The sequence below is a fragment of the Protopterus annectens genome, chromosome 7.part0 (assembly GCF_019279795.1).
Source record: "Protopterus annectens isolate FY-2018-M chromosome 7.part0, PAN1.0, whole genome shotgun sequence".
In the NCBI taxonomy this organism is placed as follows: domain Eukaryota; kingdom Metazoa; phylum Chordata; order Ceratodontiformes; family Protopteridae; genus Protopterus; species Protopterus annectens.
In genome coordinates, this window is record NC_056739.1 from 1,691,936,606 (window position 1) to 1,691,955,563 (window position 18,958).

General features: G+C 42.2%; 1 protein-coding gene across 2 annotated transcripts in view; it reads right to left on the reverse strand.

Annotated features, from left to right (window-relative positions):
• KIF7 (kinesin family member 7) overlaps window positions 1-18,958 on the reverse strand; it is a 1,697,985-nt gene that overhangs the window by 477,543 nt on the left and 1,201,484 nt on the right. The gene's annotated exons all lie outside the window — the stretch shown is intronic.

The window sequence follows — 18,958 nt, forward strand, 5'->3', positions numbered from 1 at the left end:
TCCTGTCTGACCATGTATGTTTGAGAAGATGAACAATGTACGGATAATGTCTTCCTTTCTATTATCTGGTTTATATTTGAAAAGCAGTAAGCAAAGAAAATAAGAAATGCATTCAGTGATATAACTGGTATGGTAACTAAGAGAAGTTAACCTTATATGGAGGTGATAATATTTTGTACTTAATAAATCCAGAAAATCCAGAAAGGACATTTCGGTGTTGTGGAACATTTTGAGATCATCTGAAGTCTTTTCTGCATATAAAGTAAATGAAGATACAACAAAAATTATAGTAATAAACTATCCATCCATAAAAAGACTGGTTCAGTACTTCTCTTACTTACAGGGACATAAGATGAAGAATCTGTTACTGCAACTAATGATATGTGATAGGAGACTAAGCAGAAAATAATACAAAATGTAATAATCTGGAAGCTCTCGAATACGTAAAGTAATGTTTTCAAGCAGTGAAAATGTTTTTAATCTTATATATAGGTCATGTATTTTATCAGCTGGAGAAGAAAGTGTGGATGACGATTAACAGATTTGAAGGAATTTATTTGGGAGGAGAGGAGGATATGTGTTAAGTGTAATAAAATGGATTCTCCCCAAAGAGCATGGTGGTTCAGGGTTAGCAGACATCAAGGGGTACTTCAAGGCTCATATACTTAACTCAAGTAGGAGTCTACAAATCAAAATGAAAAAGGATCACAACGAAGCAGATGAGTTTGAGAGATAAAGAAAGACTAGGGTTTTGGATGCAAGTCCTTATAGATTATTAGATTTAGAAGGCGGTAGAAAGTGTTCAAAGAATTAAGCCAGTGGAGGAATGGTAAAAAGATATTTTACTCATAAGAATGTCTGCAAATAAGGGTATGGAAAGTAGGCAAGGTTAGAATTTACTGGAGGCAATTAACAAAAGAACCAAAGGGGTGTGGAGCGAATATTTCAGGAGGAAAAGGTAATAGAGTGTAATGAGTACAAGCAATATTTTGCAATGCAGATTAGAGACTACCTTCTGTATCACAGCTTAGGTAACATTTTTAGTTGAGTCTAGAACAGAGCATGCTGTTGAAAATAAAGGATAAATAGTAGGCAATATAAAATACTGCATGCTAACTGTAAGACTCAATCAAAACAGTTAGAAAAGAATGGAAAAAAAGAATAAGACAAATTACAAACAATGGGAAGAAATCTGTAGGGTTCCCAAGTATGCAACAAAATCTATAACTATTAAGATTTCTGCATGGCAATTTTATATCCTGTAAAGTTCAGAATATTTTTGTCAGGTAGATACCAAATGCTGAAGATGTTATGGGGAAGAGAGAGGACACTGTGAGCATGTTTCTTGAGAATCTAATGAGCTCACAGATTAAAAAAATATCCCTACAGAGTACTTTGAAAAAAATGTTGAAATGTTGGGGAACATAATTGTAATACCTAAAGAAATTATTTTTTTGAGCTGGGATAATGGATTTGACTTGCATAGTCATAGTATGCCCTTACTAAGTTTAATGCCATTGGTGGCCAAAACTCAATCACTAGAAAACTTAAATCAAAATCTAAACTAACTGTAATGAAAGTACTGAATAATATAAAGCTGATAAGAATAGGAAGCAGTTTCTTTAGAAAAAGGGAAGTAGTATGTTTCTTACAAAGAAAATGGAATTTGTGGAAGCAATATATGCAGAACAATACTCAGGAGGAGGGGTGTGGCTTATCAGAAGTCAGGAAATAAGCAAGTTGTGCAATGAAAATTGTTAAAAACAAATGTATACTGCACAAATGATAATGAAAAGGTTATCAAGATTTGTTTTCTATTAGAATAAGTGAACTTGCTTTACAACTTAACATTTGATGATTTAGCAAAGATATTTACAAAGATAAATGATACATTTGTGTGCAATTAAGTAAATAATGAAATACTGCATGGGTGTTAATGCAACAGCAATAAAAAGGTTGTTTTCCCCCAAATAATACTATTATTAATAAAGTTCAAGTTCTACAGACAATGGAGATTTAGCAAGAGGAGGACAGAGGTATAGCACTCGACATAACTGCTTGATTAACTGAAATGAACCACAATCCTGCCCTCTACAAGATCAAGAAGGGCAGAAGCAACGGATACATGTACCTTGTCTAGGGAAAAATTGAGGCCTAACTCAATGAATACTTGAGTCAGGTTTGAATCTTCTTACACAGTTCCAGATTGGCAACACAGGGTACCACTTCACAGAGGAAAATTTATACTGGCTGCCAAAGATGCTACAAGCTCCCCATCAATGTTTGCTTACAGAAGCAATTAGCTAACAAATTTTGACACAATTTTGAATCTGGTCCCTCAAAATGATTTACACACTGACCTACATTTTACACTCATAGCCAAGTTCTATGGTGAATCTGGACATTTCTGGTAGTAAAAAGAGTCATTCAAGAAGTGTGAAATGTGACCATTGTGGCTTAACATTTTGCACTTTATACATACACAGAAGAAAGACTAACAGTAGTCTGATGATAGCTTTTTAACATTTCATCCTTCCAGAGATCCTATCTTCTTCTATCTATTATCAGTAATTTGCCAATTATTTTGCTTTACTCCTAATTTACACAGTGTGTATGCAAAGACTAGATAGAAAAAGAAGTTATGTACTCACTATAATGTTCCATCTGTGTTGTCCATTTTCATTCTTCCTCAACTGATGGGTTTGGATCCGATCCCTCAGATCTGACTTGGCTATTGCTAAAGCTCGTGGAAACCAAAAACTCTCTTGCTTCTCCCTTACCCATAATGCAATAACCCCAATTATCTCAGATCTTGTTTGCTGCCCTAGTAGAAAGTAAAAGATGGAAATATGGAAATTATTATTATGGAGAAGCTTTATCTGGTGCTTATGTAAAAAAAAAATGGATATACAGGTCCACTAAGCACTAATTTTTCCAGAAGCTGTAAGAATGGGGGATGGTGGGAGGAAAGTTGCAGAAGAATGAAAATGGACAACACAGATGGAATGTTATGGTGAGTACATAACTATCTGATGTTATCAATTTTCATTCTGTCCTCAACTGATGAGACAGAGTCCCCAGCTACTCAACATCCAGGGCAGACTCAAGGAAGGATATTAAGGGTTTAATTTAAGTTACTGATCCTTCTTGTAAGGTAGTTTCTTGTAAAAGAAAGAGGAATAGTTCCTTACCTGAAGAGATTCAAGATTCAGATACAGGACTTTCTCCTAAGACTTCAGATTCACACTCAGAGGAGAACTCGGTTTCTGATTCTCCCTGTGGGGTGACTATTTCGAGAATGTGGCACTGTTTTCAGTGGGAGAACAATGAGGTTTCCGAGTTGCTCTGAAGCTACTATGAGCTGTTACTGAAGGAACTTCCAGAACCTGCACTCATTTCTCCAGTTTTGTCTGCCTTCGAAGGTGTGTGTCACTGCCTGCAATTTTCCTGAGAGTCAGCAAGCTGCTAATAAAAAGGCAGATTGGATGCATAAAGTTCCTCATTCTTTTAAGTTTTTATATGCTCTTCCCAAACACGATCCAGCAACTATGCTTTTAGTTAATCCTACTGCTGCTAAACATTTTGTTAATTTGAATCCTACTCTTTCTGTTAAGGATGGGGAAATTGCTGATAAGTATGGGGAAAGGTATATGCTTCTGAAACTTTGATTTTCAGAATTTTGAAATGTCACTTGCATGTTAAATTTATTCTGACTGTGAAAGTATGAGGATTTTGTCTGCTGTCTCTTCTTGTGAGGAAAAATCTGTTTTAAATGATTACATTTCTTCTATTGTTTAAGTCATTACTCATTGTATACAGTGCATCACTACTGATACTTCTTCAAGGGGCTATGGCCACTGGTACTGTTTTGAGGAAATTTGCATGGCTGTTTTCTCTAAACCTCCCACATGATGGTAAAAATTAGATTTCAAATTATCCTTTGGATAGAGATTTAGGTTTTGGCCCATCTGCTTCAGAGGTGATGAAAAAGAGTGATGAAAGGGGTAAAACGATACAGGGAATTTTCCATGGGAGTCTCTTAACTCCTCATCCAGTTTTGGTAAGAAACAAAACAGTCTCAACAAAATGCAGGTAAAAAAACAAGTTATGTCTTACCATAACATTCCATCTGTCTTGTCGATCTGCACTTATCCTTGACTGTGGGTTCGGTTCAGTTTCTCGCAACCAACTCGGCTGTTACTCCAGCTTGCACCTTCTAAAAACTCTTGAGCTTAGATCTACCCAGAATGCTCCTCCCAAGATTACCTCAGATCAAGTTTGCATAAGATAGTGGCAGACAGGAATAACAGATCAGAGACCATATCTGTGTTTATAAAGGAATAATCCAATTTGTTGGGATAGAGCCATTCCACCAAGAAGCCTGAAAGGAAAGAGGGTGGAGATGTCAAGGATAAATGAAGATCGACAACACAGATGGAACTTTATGGTAAGATGTAACTTCTTTATCTGATGTTGTCAATCTTCACTTCATCCTTGACTGTGGGACAGAGTCCCCAGTGTTCAAAATCATTCCTGTGCACCCATGAACCAAAAGATGCTCATCCCCTAGAGACCAGATCCAGCTTGTAATGAGTAATAAAGGTATGTAGGGATGCCCACGTAGCCGTTGCACACATATATCATCTATAGAAGCTCTAGCATGGAAGACTGCGGAAGCATCTATTGCTCTTGTAGAATGTGCCTTTAATGGTCCCAGCAATTGCACCTTCCTTTTGTTATAAATGAAGGTTATGCAGTCCCTTCAGCCATCTAGCCAGAGTAACCTTAGAAACTGGTTTGCCCAGAGCAGCAGAACAGAATGAAACAAACAACTGATCAGATTTTTGAATACCTTTGTTCTATGCAGGTAAAAACTTAATTCCCTGTGAACATCTAGCAAATGTAAACAATATTTGCCTTTGTTTGAAAATTTGGGAAAAAATACGGGAAGTTGTATAGTCAGACTGACATTAGTGCTGGACACTGCTTTTGGTAAAAAGGATGGATTTGTTCACAAAGACACCCTGTCCTTATGAAAGATTAGGTAAGGAGGCTTGCAAGACAACGCAAAAACGAGGTTTTCCATGGCAAATACTTCAAATCGCAATTTGAAGAAGGTTCAAATGGGATATTAAAGATTGCAGCACCAGATTCAAGTCCCAAGGTGTAGACAGATTCTTGTATGGAGGTATCAGCAATAAGGTTCCTTTCAGAAAGGATTTACAAAGTTTGTGTGACATTAGAGCTGCATCATTTAGACCATTATGAAAATTTGAAACTGCAGCTTGATGAACCCATATAGTTGAGGAGGATGCCCCTGCACCAAAAAGCAATGGTAAAACTTCGAAGACCTTATGAACTGGAGCAGAATATGGGCCGAGACTACCTATCAGAAGCCCATTCTGAAAATTTTTGCCACTTGCTGCTGTAAAACCATCTAGTCAAAGTTTTGTGGGAGGCTAGAAGAATTCTTTGAACTGGGGTGGTAACACTAGTATGCCTGGCAATCACTGGAACTGGAGAAGCCATGCAGTGAGCTTGAGATTTTGAAGATTCAGATGAATAAGTCCCTCTGGATGGGACAATAGGTCTGGAGCTGGGTCCAGTGTCCAAGGTTTCTGAATTAAGCAAAGCCACAGAAAGGGAAATCATATATGTTGAGGCCAAAATAGAGCAATGAGAATTATCCTGTTCTTTGACCTCTTGGCTTTCTTCAAAAACTGGGAAATGAGAGGAATCGGGGGAAAGGCATACAGTAGACCGGGGGGGGGGGGAATCATGAAGGAGCGCATCTTGTGGTGACTCCCCCAGAGGGAGGATCAGGGCAAAGTGGCTGCTACACTTCTTATTCAGGGGGGATGCAAAGAGGTCGCAGCAGGGCTGATCCTTGATGGAATATCCTTTCCGCCACAGGAGAGTTGAGAGACCACTCGTGAGTCATTAGGATGGTCCTGCTCAATTTGTCCTCAATCAGTTTGGAGCTCCCTGGAATATGTGTTGCAATTAGAAAGCGCCCAGATGAATTTGCCCATTGCCAAACTCTGAATGCTTCTCAACAAAGGAGGTGAGAATTGGATCCCCCTTGTCTGTTGATGTACCAAACCACTGACATGTCTGTTTGGATTGCAACTATTCCCAAGGGAAGGATTTCTTGAAATGCTTACAATGCCAGGAGCACTGCCCACATTTCTAGAACATTAATGGCAAATTGGCCTTCAACTGGGACCAAGTGCCTTGGGCTGTCTTTCCCAGATAATGCCCCCCCCCCATCCGGGATGCATCCATGGTCACTATGGCTTGGAGTTGAGAAGGGACAAAAGGATGGCCCAATTGAATGTCATTGGGCTGGAGCATCCAACTCAGGCCTTTTGTTGCATAAATTGGTGATCAGTAGTTGATGAGACACTGGGTGGCTCAGTAATGACCATTGTGATGTCAACATCCATTATAGAATTTGCATGTGAAACCTTGCAAGGGGAACTAAAGTGATGGAGGCCACCATAGATCCTAGTGTCTGTAACACCAGTCTTGCAGTCACTGTTCTGTTGTGAATAATCTGGCTGACTTGTGATTTTATTCTCTTAAGTCTTTCTTGGGGTAGATACACCCCAATGAACTCTAAATGTTGTGTTGGCTCTAGATGTGATTTTTCGTAGCTGACAGTGATCCCTAACAAACAACAAGTCTGAAGCACATAGTTCCTTGCCTGTCGCAGTAGATGCCTGGTGGTTGCAGTTATGAGCTAGTTGTCTATGTATGGAAACACACGGATTCCTTGCAGTCTGAAGTGAGCTGCAACCACTGCCATGCATTTGAACAACATGGGGCTGTGGTGAGCCAAAGGTCATGGCTCTGAACTGATAATGACTGGCTCCCAGATGGAACTGCAGAAATCTTCTGGAGCATTTGCCTATTTTTATGTGATAATATGCATCCTGAAGATCTATTGAGCACATCCAATCATATTTTCCAGAGAACAGGAGAACAGACTGAACCGTGACCATCCATAATTTGTTTTTTTGCACTGACTTGTTCAAGTCACTAAGATCCAAAATTGGTCTCCAGTCCTGTTTTCTTTGGCAGTACAGAATCTTGAGTAAACCCCGAATCCTATCTGGTCTGGTGGTACTGCTTGGATGGCTCTTTTGTTGAGCAGTTTTTGAATTTCTAGAACTGCTGCAAACCTGTGATTGGGTGGAATGTCTGAGATTCTGTTTGTTTTTTGGGTTGTTTCAAAAAGGGAATATTGTGACCTCTGTTTATAATCCCCTGCACCCAATTGTCCGTTATGGTTAGCCAGGCATGTAGGTGCAGGGAAAGTCATCTCCCGACTTCCTCCAGAGGATGGTAATCAGGCCTCCATTCAGGAACGATGATAGGAGTTACCAGGGAACAAATTCCTGGAACCCTGACTTTGCGGGCCATCTCTGCCTCTGGCATGGCATCTTCCATTATAACTCCCCCCTCTGTCCTGGGGAGAGTTATCACGTGAGTCCTGGAAAGGCCCCTGGAACTTTTTGAAACACAACTTGCCACTCCTCTGGTTCCTGGAGTAGGGCCATTGAGGAGTGGAAAAGCATACTCCCATGGCAACAAGTGTCTTTTCATCCTTCTCACATCTCACAAGGGTCTCTAACTTTGGAGCCAAAAAGGGATGTTACATCAAAGTAAGCATTGCCAAAAGAAGACTTAAATGTCTCAGCAAATTCACATAAGTGCATCCAGGCATCTCATCATCTTATGGCTACACCAGAACTCGCCCTAGTCATCCCTTCAGGTGCGTGCGCAATCAGCCTCATGGACGAATTATACATTGAATCCAGGATTGCCAGATGGGAAGCTACTTTAGCCTGAACCCCCTCAGCTATAGTTCCTGTTAGAGTGTATGATGGCTCCTTCATCACATCTTGCTGAAGTCTGGTGAAATGTGCCATGAAGTTCAAGGAGCTAAGAGTGAAGGTCGAAGTGTAAATGTGCTTCCCGAATCTATCCATCATCCTAGACTCCTTATTAGGAAGATGGATAGTAGGATTTTCATTAGCAAGTCTACTTTTTTGTGGCTGCTGCAACCACCATGGTATCTACTGGTATCCCTTTAGTCCAATACTGCAATCCGCAGGAGCTGACAGAATATGGTCTGGTGTCTTAGGGATTGGTTCGATGGCATCAGGAATCTTCCAGGCCCACTGCAAAATCAACATAATTAGGTTGTCAGTGGGAGGAGAGATATCCAAGCATACACAGTCAGGCACGGAAAGCCTCTAGGTATACTGGCTCCTCTGAGGAAGGTTGTTCAGAAGTCCAGCCACCCCTCTTTAAGGATCTCTAGAATATCACGGAACAAGTTATCTTCTGGGGGTGACCTTGGGGAACCTTCCCGTTCAAAGTCAGTATTGTTCTGTGTAAGATTCTTCAGGGGAGTCCAGTTGCTTTCTCTTGCACTTTCTCTTCCAGAGCACCTCCTCGGTGGGACTGGCCAGGGAAATATTGCAAGAGGATATAACCACCAAGGTTGAATCATGAGGCTTCTGTGCCCACCATCCCAGATCAGAGGCTAGTGGTAGCTCTGGGCAAGGGGAAGGGCTGGGATGCTGTTCAGACAAGACAGGAATCGACTGGGAACCCATAGTGGACAAGGTCCTTTCCATGGCCTGGAAAGTAGGCCCTCCTGTAGAGGAATGGGAGCCTGGAATTGAAACAGACTCCTTGGAAACTGTGGTCCCATCCTGCACCGAGGTGGCCATCCCTAAGCCCAAAGTCGGAGTCGAACTTACGTGTGCCGAAGCCTTGAGAAGTATGGACAGCTCTGATAAGATCGGTGTCAATCAATGCTACCCAGAACTGACAACAAAGCTTCTACTCCGAGGTCTCCAGTTCCAGCAGAACTGAAGAGCTCAGGTTAGTAATTGGTGCCAGAGACAAGGACCTCACCGGCACCGATACAGTCAACACCGGGAATGTCGGAACTAGGAACTCTGAATGTTCAGTTGGAGTCAAGAGAAGGAACAAGAACTGGGTTCAAAACATGTAAAGGTCCACAGCCAAAAGTGCTAAAAAGTGAAGAAGTGGCTAATCTCATCACAACCAGGAGCTGGTCCACCAGCCTCAGAACATCGGATTCTGAGAGGCTCTTGGTGAAATGGACCGAACAGACCAACAGGGACCAGGGTCTATCCAAAAATGGGCTTGGCAGTCAGTCTACAATTTTTGGAGAATACCTTATTTGAGGCAAATCTTTAAAGGAGAACTCCTTCGGTTCCAAGATCAGTGGAATGGAAGAGAGTGAAAAAGTCTGATCCGAAGAAGTAGTAATGGGTGCCAGAATTGTCAGTGCAGAGATCGGCACTGATGGCACTGGTGATGGTAGATACTTTCCATTCGGTTCGCCAAAATGGAACCGGGGAAGACTTTGCCTTCCTAATTGGCAGTTCCAACACAAGTGTTGGAACTGAGTGGCTCCTCTTCCTTTAACCTTCATGTCTGGAGGAGCAGGAGGAGGAAGGAAAGCTAAAATCACTTTTAGATGTCACAGATATGGTCCCATGAAAGCTAGATTTTATCAGACCTTTAAAAATGAGTTTTTCTCTCTACGAGGACCCAGCGACTAAAGCCATAAAAGATGGCACAGTCTTCTTGAAGATGCACCGGGCCCAAGCAGTAGACACACAAGTAATGCCCATCTGAGTTCGGTCAAGTTTACGATCACACTTCTGGCATCTCTCAAAGCCAGATGTGCCTTGAGGCTTCTTGGCCATGTCAAAAAAAAGGTTGCAGTCTCACACACACACACACACACACACACACACACACACACACACACACACACACTGCAGAAAGGGAAGTCTGGAAATGGAGTAATTTAATTTTTTGAAAGGAAAAATGTACCAACAATGGTACAAAAGACTTACCATAGCGGTAACAAGATAGAGGGAAGAAGTACCAACAATGGTAAGAAAGATTACGATATAGGTAGGCAACACAAGGGAGAAGGAACAGTTGTGTGCACTTACCATAAATGTAGATGTTCGAGTGTATTCACTGTTGCAGTCTTCACTTGTGGGTTGTCCCTGCTGGGTATCCCTCGGCCAGCCCGAGTATCAGAGTAAAGGCTTCCCTCCTGCGTCGGCTGTTCTGTGAGTGTGGCTGATATCAGATCATAAGGGCTATAAAGGGAGACACCAGACACCATTACATCAGTTTTTCTTGCCCCTAAATGTCTTGCAGCCCAGAAAAGATAAATACAATAGTAAAGAAAAAGGGGGTAGGTGGTAGGGAAACAGGACTGCAACAGTGAATACACTAAAAAAATCTACATTTATGGTAAGTGTACAAAACTGTACTATGTTCTTTGTGTTTCACTGTTGTAGACATCACTTGTGGGAAGAATCTCAAAGCAGAGGAAGTGGGTGGAGGAAAGTTTCATAATTATGGGGATGCTAGCATGCCCTACAGTACTACAGATGCAAATCCTGCCCTGGTTTTACAGAAGTCAGCCCGCTGGTAGTGCTTGGTGAAGGTGTGGATAGATGTCCAAGTAGCAGCTTCCAGAATTTCCTTGGTAGGAACCCCCCCCCCTCAGAAAGTCTGTGGAGGTAGAGGCTGCTCTTGTGGAATGGGATCTGCCTGTTTTGGGAGGGCTCTTTCCATGGAAAGTATAGCAGAAACGTATAGAATGAGAGATCCATTTGGAAATGGTCTGCTTAGTAATGGGTTTACCCTCTGCCCCAGGAGGCGAATGAAACCAGGAGATGACCTGATTTCCTGACTGATTTGGTCCTGTCAAGATAAAATCTCAACTGTCTGTGCACATCCAAGGTGTGCAGAATTCTCTCCCCTCTATTTGTTGGTTTAGGAAAGAAGGTAGGTAGGTGCATGGCCTGGTTGAGGGTTACATCAGAGACCACCTTAGGCATAAAGGAGGGGTTGGTTCTTAGACAGACCCTGTCCATGTGGAAGATGATGAAGGGTTCAGTCGCCATAAGAGCCTGGAGCTCAGATACCCTCCTAGCAGAAGTGATGGTTAGCAAAAGGGAAGTCTTTCAAGAGAGGTATCTGAGATTTGCTGAGGAAGCTGGCTCAAAAGGGGGTAGAGGCAGCTTTTCCAGGACAAAGTTGAGATCCCAGGCTGGCGCAGAGGGCCTTCTTGATGGTCTGATGTGAGCCACCCCTCTGAGGAATTGCTTCAAGAGGTGTTCAGAGAATAAAGGGTGATCTGCTTGGACATAGGCAGAGATAGCTGAAGCATGAGTCTTGATAGAGGAGTAAGACAAACCCTTATGGAGAAGCTCTGCCATGTAGCCCAGGACCAGGGGTAGAGTGGCTTTAGTGCTGGTGGTGTTCCTAGTGGAGCACCAGCAGGTGAATCTCTTCCATTAAGGGGAATAAGATTTTCTGGTGCTGGGTCTGTGAGCCTCCTTAATAACGTCTAACACCTGACTGCTGAGGTCTGCAGTGGTAACTGTCTTTGAGGAATCAGCCATGCTGTTAACTTGAATGTGGCAAGGCCTGGATGCAGAAGTTTCCCTCCCTATTGTGAGTAGGTCTGCTGTGGAGGGCAGGGTAAAGGGAGGGTGAATGCTCATGCTGAGGAGCATGGGGTACCAGTGCTGCCTTGCCCAATCTGGAACAATTAGCATTGCTTTTGGTCCTTCTTCTCTGATCTTGAGTAGAACTCTGGGTATCACAGGAAGTAAGGGAAAGGCATACACAAACAAGCTGCCCCAGTGGAAGGAGAGGGCGTCCACCCTCCGGGCTTCTGGGTGAAACTGTCTTGAGCAGAATTTGGCCAGTTGACAGTTCTGATGGCTTGCGAAGAGGTCTATGTCTGGTTCCCCCCAGATGCGAGTGATCTGTAAGAAGGTCTCCCTGTGCAACTGCCACTCATGGGGATCCGTGATCTTTCTGCTTAAGTGATCTTCCAGGGAGTTTTGCTTCCCTGGGAGGTACTGAGCTAAGAGATACAGTCCCAGCTTTGATGCTGACTGCTAGATTTCCATGGCAAGGTGACAAAGGGGACAGGAATGAGTGCCCCCGTTTGTTGATGTACCACATGACAGTGTGCCCCCCTGTTTGTTGATGTACCAAACGGCAGTGGTGTTGTCTGTCCTGATTAGGAGTATCCCTGGTAACAGATGCTCTTGAAAGGTTAGGAGAGCTCTGTGCACTGCCAGCATTTCTTTCAGATTGATGTGGAGATCTAGAACTTCCTGTTCCCAAAAGGCCTGGGTTTGCAGAGTTGCAGTGTGGGTTCCCCAGGCAATGTCTGAGGCGTCTGTGGTCAAGGTTTGCTTGTGTGGCTGAAGGACAAAAGGAAGGCCTTTGTTTAGGTAGCAAGCCTGGGGCCACCAGATGAGATCCTGCCTTAAGCAAGGAATCAGAGGTAGTTGGTGCTCCAGAAACTGGGAGTGTTGGCACCAGAGGTTCCTTAAGTACCACTGCAGTTGGGGTGGGAGGAAGAGGAGGTTGACTACCCCTAATAAGATTCATTAGGTCCTCTGCTATTCTGAGAAGTTGTGATGACTGAAAAGCTGACTGGCTAGTAGAAGGTCGGTCGCTGGGGCCTTGCGCAGGGATCTTTTTAAGGGTAGATTTTGGCTTGGGCCTAGTTGGATCAGTAGCCTTATACAGAGTTAATTTGACTGGCAGCATTGTCGTTGGTCTAATCCTGACTTCGGATATCAGTGAGGGCTCCGCAGAAGCCAGTGCCTGCAAAGCAGCTCCGGACCAAACTGCGTGAGGAACAAGTGACATCTCAGCAGGAGGAGGTCGATCCGGTGGTGTACCAGATTCTGAATGGGCCTCGGTAGAGGCCTGCAGTGGATTGTTGGCTGTCATCAGGGGCTGGGAAGGCAGCTCACTGAGTTCAGCTGTAACCTTGCTTCGAGTAAAGATGGACTGTTGCCCGGGGTCATCAGAAGGCCTAACTTTTGGAGGCCTATCCTTGTCTTTGTCCTTTTTCTTCCTAGGAAATTCAGTAATTACCTAGGAGACCGCCGACGCCATTTCGCATTGCTGGAAAGACTGACTAAAATGCCTAGTTACAATATCAGCTCGTCTCTTTATCATATGAGCATTAAAGAGGGCATAGAACAGACACTCTGGAACATCGTGGTCTGGGCCTAAACGGGTAAGCAGAGAGAATGGAAGTCTTGGTGTGGGATCTGCTTTCCACAACTGAGGCAGTTATTAACTTTCTCTGACATCAGTTTAAGGCAAGAAAAGATTCCCCAACGGGGGTACTTAGCTTTAGACGCTTGTCTTCACTCTGGCAACGACTGACGTGCTCACAAAACTGTTTCTGCTTCGGGGTCCACTGATGTAATGGGGTTGGCCATCTCCCTTTATAGCCCTGACGTCAGCCACACTCACAAAACAGCCAATGGAGGAGGGAAACCTTTACTTTGGTACTCGGGCCGGCTGAGGGCTACCGAGCAGGGGTAATCCACAAGTGATGACTGCAACAGGGAAACACGAAGATCATCTACCAACAACGGTAATTAGGAGAAACACACCAATAACGTCAAAGAAAGAGGAGCTGGGTAAAGAATAACACTTTAGAGAAACACCTACTCAATAAATTTGAAAATGGATAAATAACATTTACAGTGATAAAAAATGGCTAGCTCAAGAGCTGCAAGGAGAGGAATGCATCTAGCACTTTAAAGTGGCAAATGAGATTTGGGGTAATCCTGAGAGGAGAATTCTGAAAGAACTAAGCTCGGGAGTTTTTGGAAGGTGTGAGCTGGAGTAACAGCAGTCGGTTCCTAGATACGGAACTGAACCCACAGTCAAGGATTAAGTGAAGACTGACATCATTAGATCAGATATTTTAAAAGAAATGGCAAGGGGGGTTCCAAGAAAAATTCTGGAAATTCCCAAAACCAAGGGCAGTACTGTCACTCTCCTATTCAGGACACAATAGAAGAGTCTTTGTGGGTCCTGTTCAAGCAGCTTTATTATATATAAATGGATCTACTGCTTTACATCGAAAATACACTTCTTCGAAACAGACCAGTAGACCCTACACTTCAGCGAAAGTCCACTTAAACGTAGGTGCACTTTCACCGAAGTCTAGTTCCCCGGGCTACCCAAAAAAAAAAAAACACTAAAACATGTTTTCCAGGGGGGCAAGCCCCCCTGCACCCCCTCCATGTGGGGGGCTGTGCCCCCCACACACCCCTACTTAAGTATACCAACTCCGAGATTCCGAGATCGCACTACAGCAAGGAAAAAGGAATATTCCCATTCCACGCTATAGTATGACTGCCGAAGTCAATGTTCAAAGATTCACTACTTCGAACAAGTGGACTCTGTGAATTGGGGTTCGAAGTAGTGAAACTTCGAACATACTGAAGGATCCCATATAAACACATCACGATAGAAGTTTACTGACTAACTTAAGTAACTTGGATCTATATTAAAAGAACGAAATGACAAAAGAGCGACACGTAAAACCCGAAGTCTGAAAAATAGCAACGTTACGGAACAGCAATTTTTTTCACCAGGGAAAAAAAGAAATCACTGTTCCAAAAAAAAAATAAATAAATAAAATAAAATTATAAAAACAAAATAAACTGGGGGCTTTGAGAAAACAGCAAAGTCCCGAGAATGGCCCAGTGATTTTTTTCCCTGGATAAAAATTCGGTGTGCAGTAACTTCGCTGTTTTCAGACTTCAGGTTTTACGTGTCTTTCATCATTTCGTTCTTCTTTCATCATTTCGTTCTTCTAATACAGACCCAAGTAACTAGTATACAAACTAACTACTGCAATCATACATGCTCATTCTCTGGCTGCCCTCTCAAAATGGCACTGGGAATAACATGTGTCCAGTATGTGCATGTTCATTCCTTGTTATGCTTCTTAAAAGCACAGCACATAAACTCTGATCGACATCCTCCCTCTTTGAGAAATAGATCCTGCAACGTTATGAATCTATTTGGCATGCAGATATTACAAGTAGTTCCATCATGCAATTATTCAAGACTAGGTGTGTAAGTATGTGTATATATATATATATATATATATATATATATATATATATATATATATATATATATATATATATATATACATATACATACATACATACAGTTATGTCCATGTTGCTGCGTATTTTACACTGAGCCTGGATATTCGACCATATTGTGCTACATTAAACTGGGAATTAGGTTTAGCAACTCGAGCTGTCTCTAGAGAATGTTCAACCTTGGAAGTATTTGGAACATCTCATCTTCAGGAATGGAAGGAGACGTTGAAACGCAAACTGGAATGGGAACAATGTCTGTTTCGCACTGAGATCTAGAGTCTGTATCACAGGAACAATGCTGCAATGATGATTCTGGTACAGGAAGAAGATGCCTGTGATTTCTCCTGTACTCCACACCCTCAGATTTACAAGGTAGGATCTCGCCTCGACATATGTCTTTAACTTGACCAATCTGGTCGAAATCTTTTGCCGTTTGTATCCTCACTGTCTCCTTCCATGAATGGACAAAGAAATCTACTCAATTTATCATAACTGGGCTTTTGGATAGAACACTTCTTGAATAATTGAGCCTTGATGGGTTTTGTTGTTCTTAGCCTTAGGCCTCAAATAAACTGGAACTAATAGGTAGCGTAGTTCTCATTTGCCTGGAAAGATATCTTTGAGCAGGTGAGCCAAGAATATTGTCACCCGGTATGTTTCTGAGATTAAGCAAATTCAAAAAGACATTGGTATTTGTCACGCTTTGACCTTTCAAGTAATTGCTTTGCACTCTGCACTGCATGTTCAGCTAGACTATTTGATTGTGGATATTCAGGACTGCAAGTAACATGTACAAAACTCCCATTCTCTTGCAAAGTTCTGAAACAACTGACTAGTAAATTGAGTACCACTGTCAGAAATAACTTTGTGTGGACTACCATGGCCTGAGAAATAATGTTTCAACTTGGTAATAACAGCAGCAGATGTCAGATTACTTAGTAAGTCAATCTCAAACCAATTCGAATAAGAGTCTACCAATACCAAGTAGTGTTGATTGTTCCACTCAAAGATATCAGTGGCTACTGTTGACCAATATAGTTCAGGAACTGGACTTAGCTGAAGTGGTTCTCTTTGCAAAAATGGTCTAGTACTATTGCATACTGAAGAAGAAAGTACTTTATCAATGTCTTTCAGTAATGAAGGCCAGAAAAGTAGTTATCTCGCTCACCTCTTAGTGGATGCAGAACCTGGGTGACCATGATGCAAAATCTGGATGTACTCATGTTGTAAGGAAGCAGCAACAACAATTTTAGGACCTTTGAAAATAATGCCATCTTCCATCAGCAATTTATCTCTCTAAGGAAAATAGGTTTGCACGTCGGGTGGTATACTACATTGCTTTGACGGCTATCCAACATTAATGTAGTGATTGAGCTTTTGCAAAATTGGATCAGTCTTTGTGTGATCTCTCAACTCATCAAGCCTAGTGGTAGAAAATGTATGCACTGTCATCAAGTCAACATCAAAATTCTCTGTCAAGCTGTTCCATTGTAGTTCTGGGCGATCTGGATAAGGTATCACCCAGATAAGATAGTTTGCCTTTCAAGTAGACCATTTTGAAATTGTACTTTTGCAATATGAGCATCATTCTTTGTAATCTTGCTGGAGCTTAATGCATAGGCTTCTCTAGAATAGTAACTAGAGGTTGGTGGTCAGTTTCAATCTGAACAGTTAGTCAACAAATATAATCATGAAACTTGGAACATGCAAATGCTATTGCCAAAAGTTCTTTCTCAATTTGAGCATACTGCATCAGTTTGGGTAAGTGTTCTAGATGCATAGGCTACTGGTGTGCCCTTTTGAAGAACAGCGCCAAGACCAAATTTTGAAGCATCACAGGAAAGAGTAACTGGTTTGTTCACATCATAGTATCTTAATGTAGGTGGGGTGGCAATTTTCTGCTTGAGGTCTTCAAATGCCTTCTGGTGTTGTTCTAACCATGACTATCCAACATTTTTGTGAGTCAGCTCTCTTAAAGGTGCTGTCAACTCATTGAAGTCTGGTATAAACTTTCCAAAATAGTTGATCATGCCGAAGAAACACTGTAGAGCTTGAACATTGTCTAGTGCTGACATCTCAAAAATAGCTGCTTGCTTGGTGGGGTCTGGTCTCAAGACTGTACTGGTAAACAAATGACCAACATATGTAACTTCTGATAGTCTGAATTTGCACTTTATAGGATTGAGCTTCAAGTTTACTTCAAATGTTTTTTCTTTAGGTTTCTGTCATGCTCTGCTTCACCACTGCCTCCAACCAATAAATCATTTACTAGTATGGGACAAGGATAACTCAAAAAAAATTGCTCCATTGCATGCTAGAAGACTTCACTTGCAAAATTTATTCCAAATGGCAACCTTGGGAATCTGTATCTGTCAAATGGAGTACCAAAAGTGGTTAGTAATGAGGATTTGCGATCAAGCATCACTTGCCAAAAAAGTAGTTATGTCTTACATAACGTTCCATCTGAGTTGTTTCATCTTTGTTTATTCATTACTCTTGGGATTCGGTTCTGACCTCGGAACCGAGCCAGACTTTTTTCAAGCTCGCGTCAGCCACAAACCTCTCGAGCTAAGATTTTAGCCATCATGCCCTTCTCCCTGTTACCTCAGATCTAGTTTGCAAGTTGGAAAAATGAAGCCTAAGGCTACCTCTGGTCAAGCATTACCTAACAACTGGAAAGAAGGACAAATGAGATACACCAGAAACCTTTGGAGGGGGAAGGCGGGTGGGCCGTAATGAATAAATGAAGATGAAACAACTCAGATGGAACGTTATGGTAAGACATAACTGTTGTTAATCTTTGTTTATTCCTTACTCTTGGGACAGAGTCCCCAGCTATCTTGTTTCCTGGGCGGCCCTATGGAAGGACATTCCACCATAGAACCAAAAGAAGCTCTGCCTCTGGAGGCCAAGTCCAATTTGTAATGATCAATGAAGGTATGAGGCCTAGCTCAGGTTGCGGCTGCACAAATGTCATTCAAAGATGTTCTAGCATGGAAGGCTTCAGAAGCTGACACTGATCTTGTAGAGTGTGCCTTTACTCTTCCATGTAAAAGGATGCCATTCTTGCCATAAATGAAAGTAATACAATTTCTCAACCAAGTGGCTAAAGTAACTTTAGAAACTGGAAAATCTAATCTGGATTCAGAAAAGGCCCAAAACAGCTGGTCAGATTTTCTATTAAATTAGTCCTGTCTAGGTAAAAAAAAAATTGTCTATGTATATGCAAGGTATGCAGGCAATATTCCCCTCCGTGAGAATGATTAGTGAAGAACACTGGCAAATCGATAGTCTGATTGACAGACAAGTCAAACAACCTTTGGCAAGAAGGTCGGATTGGTCCTTAATGAAACTCTGTCCTTGTGAAAGATGAGGTAGGGGGATTTGATAGACAAGGCCTGTAATTCAGAAAAATGCTTGGCAGAAGTAATAGCAACTAAGAACAACATTTTCCATGACAGATACTTTAGATCACAGGTAGATGCAGGCTCAAAAGGAGAAGATGTCAACCCTTGAAGGCCTAAGGCCAGGTCCCAAGGTTGAACAGGTTCTCTGAATGGAGGCTTTAGATGGGTTACGCCCTTCAGAAATGTCTTACAAAGTCTGTGTGACATTAAGGAACAGCCCTGGAAGCCATTATGAAAATTAGAAATTGCAGCCAAATGAACATGAACTGTGGAGGCTGTTACCGCCAATTTTAAAAAGGTCTGAAAGATATTCTAGTACAATAGAAACAGGGACTGTAAAAGGGTCCAATTGTTTATCTTGTAGCCAGACTGGAAACCTCCTCATTTTGCTGCCATAGAGTAGTCTGGTGGATGATCTATAAGAGGCAATCAGAATGTCACGCACAGGGGAAGATAGGTCATGCTGCCTGGCAATCATTGGAAGTGGATAAACCAAGCTGTCAGTTTCAGGCTGGATAGGTTTGG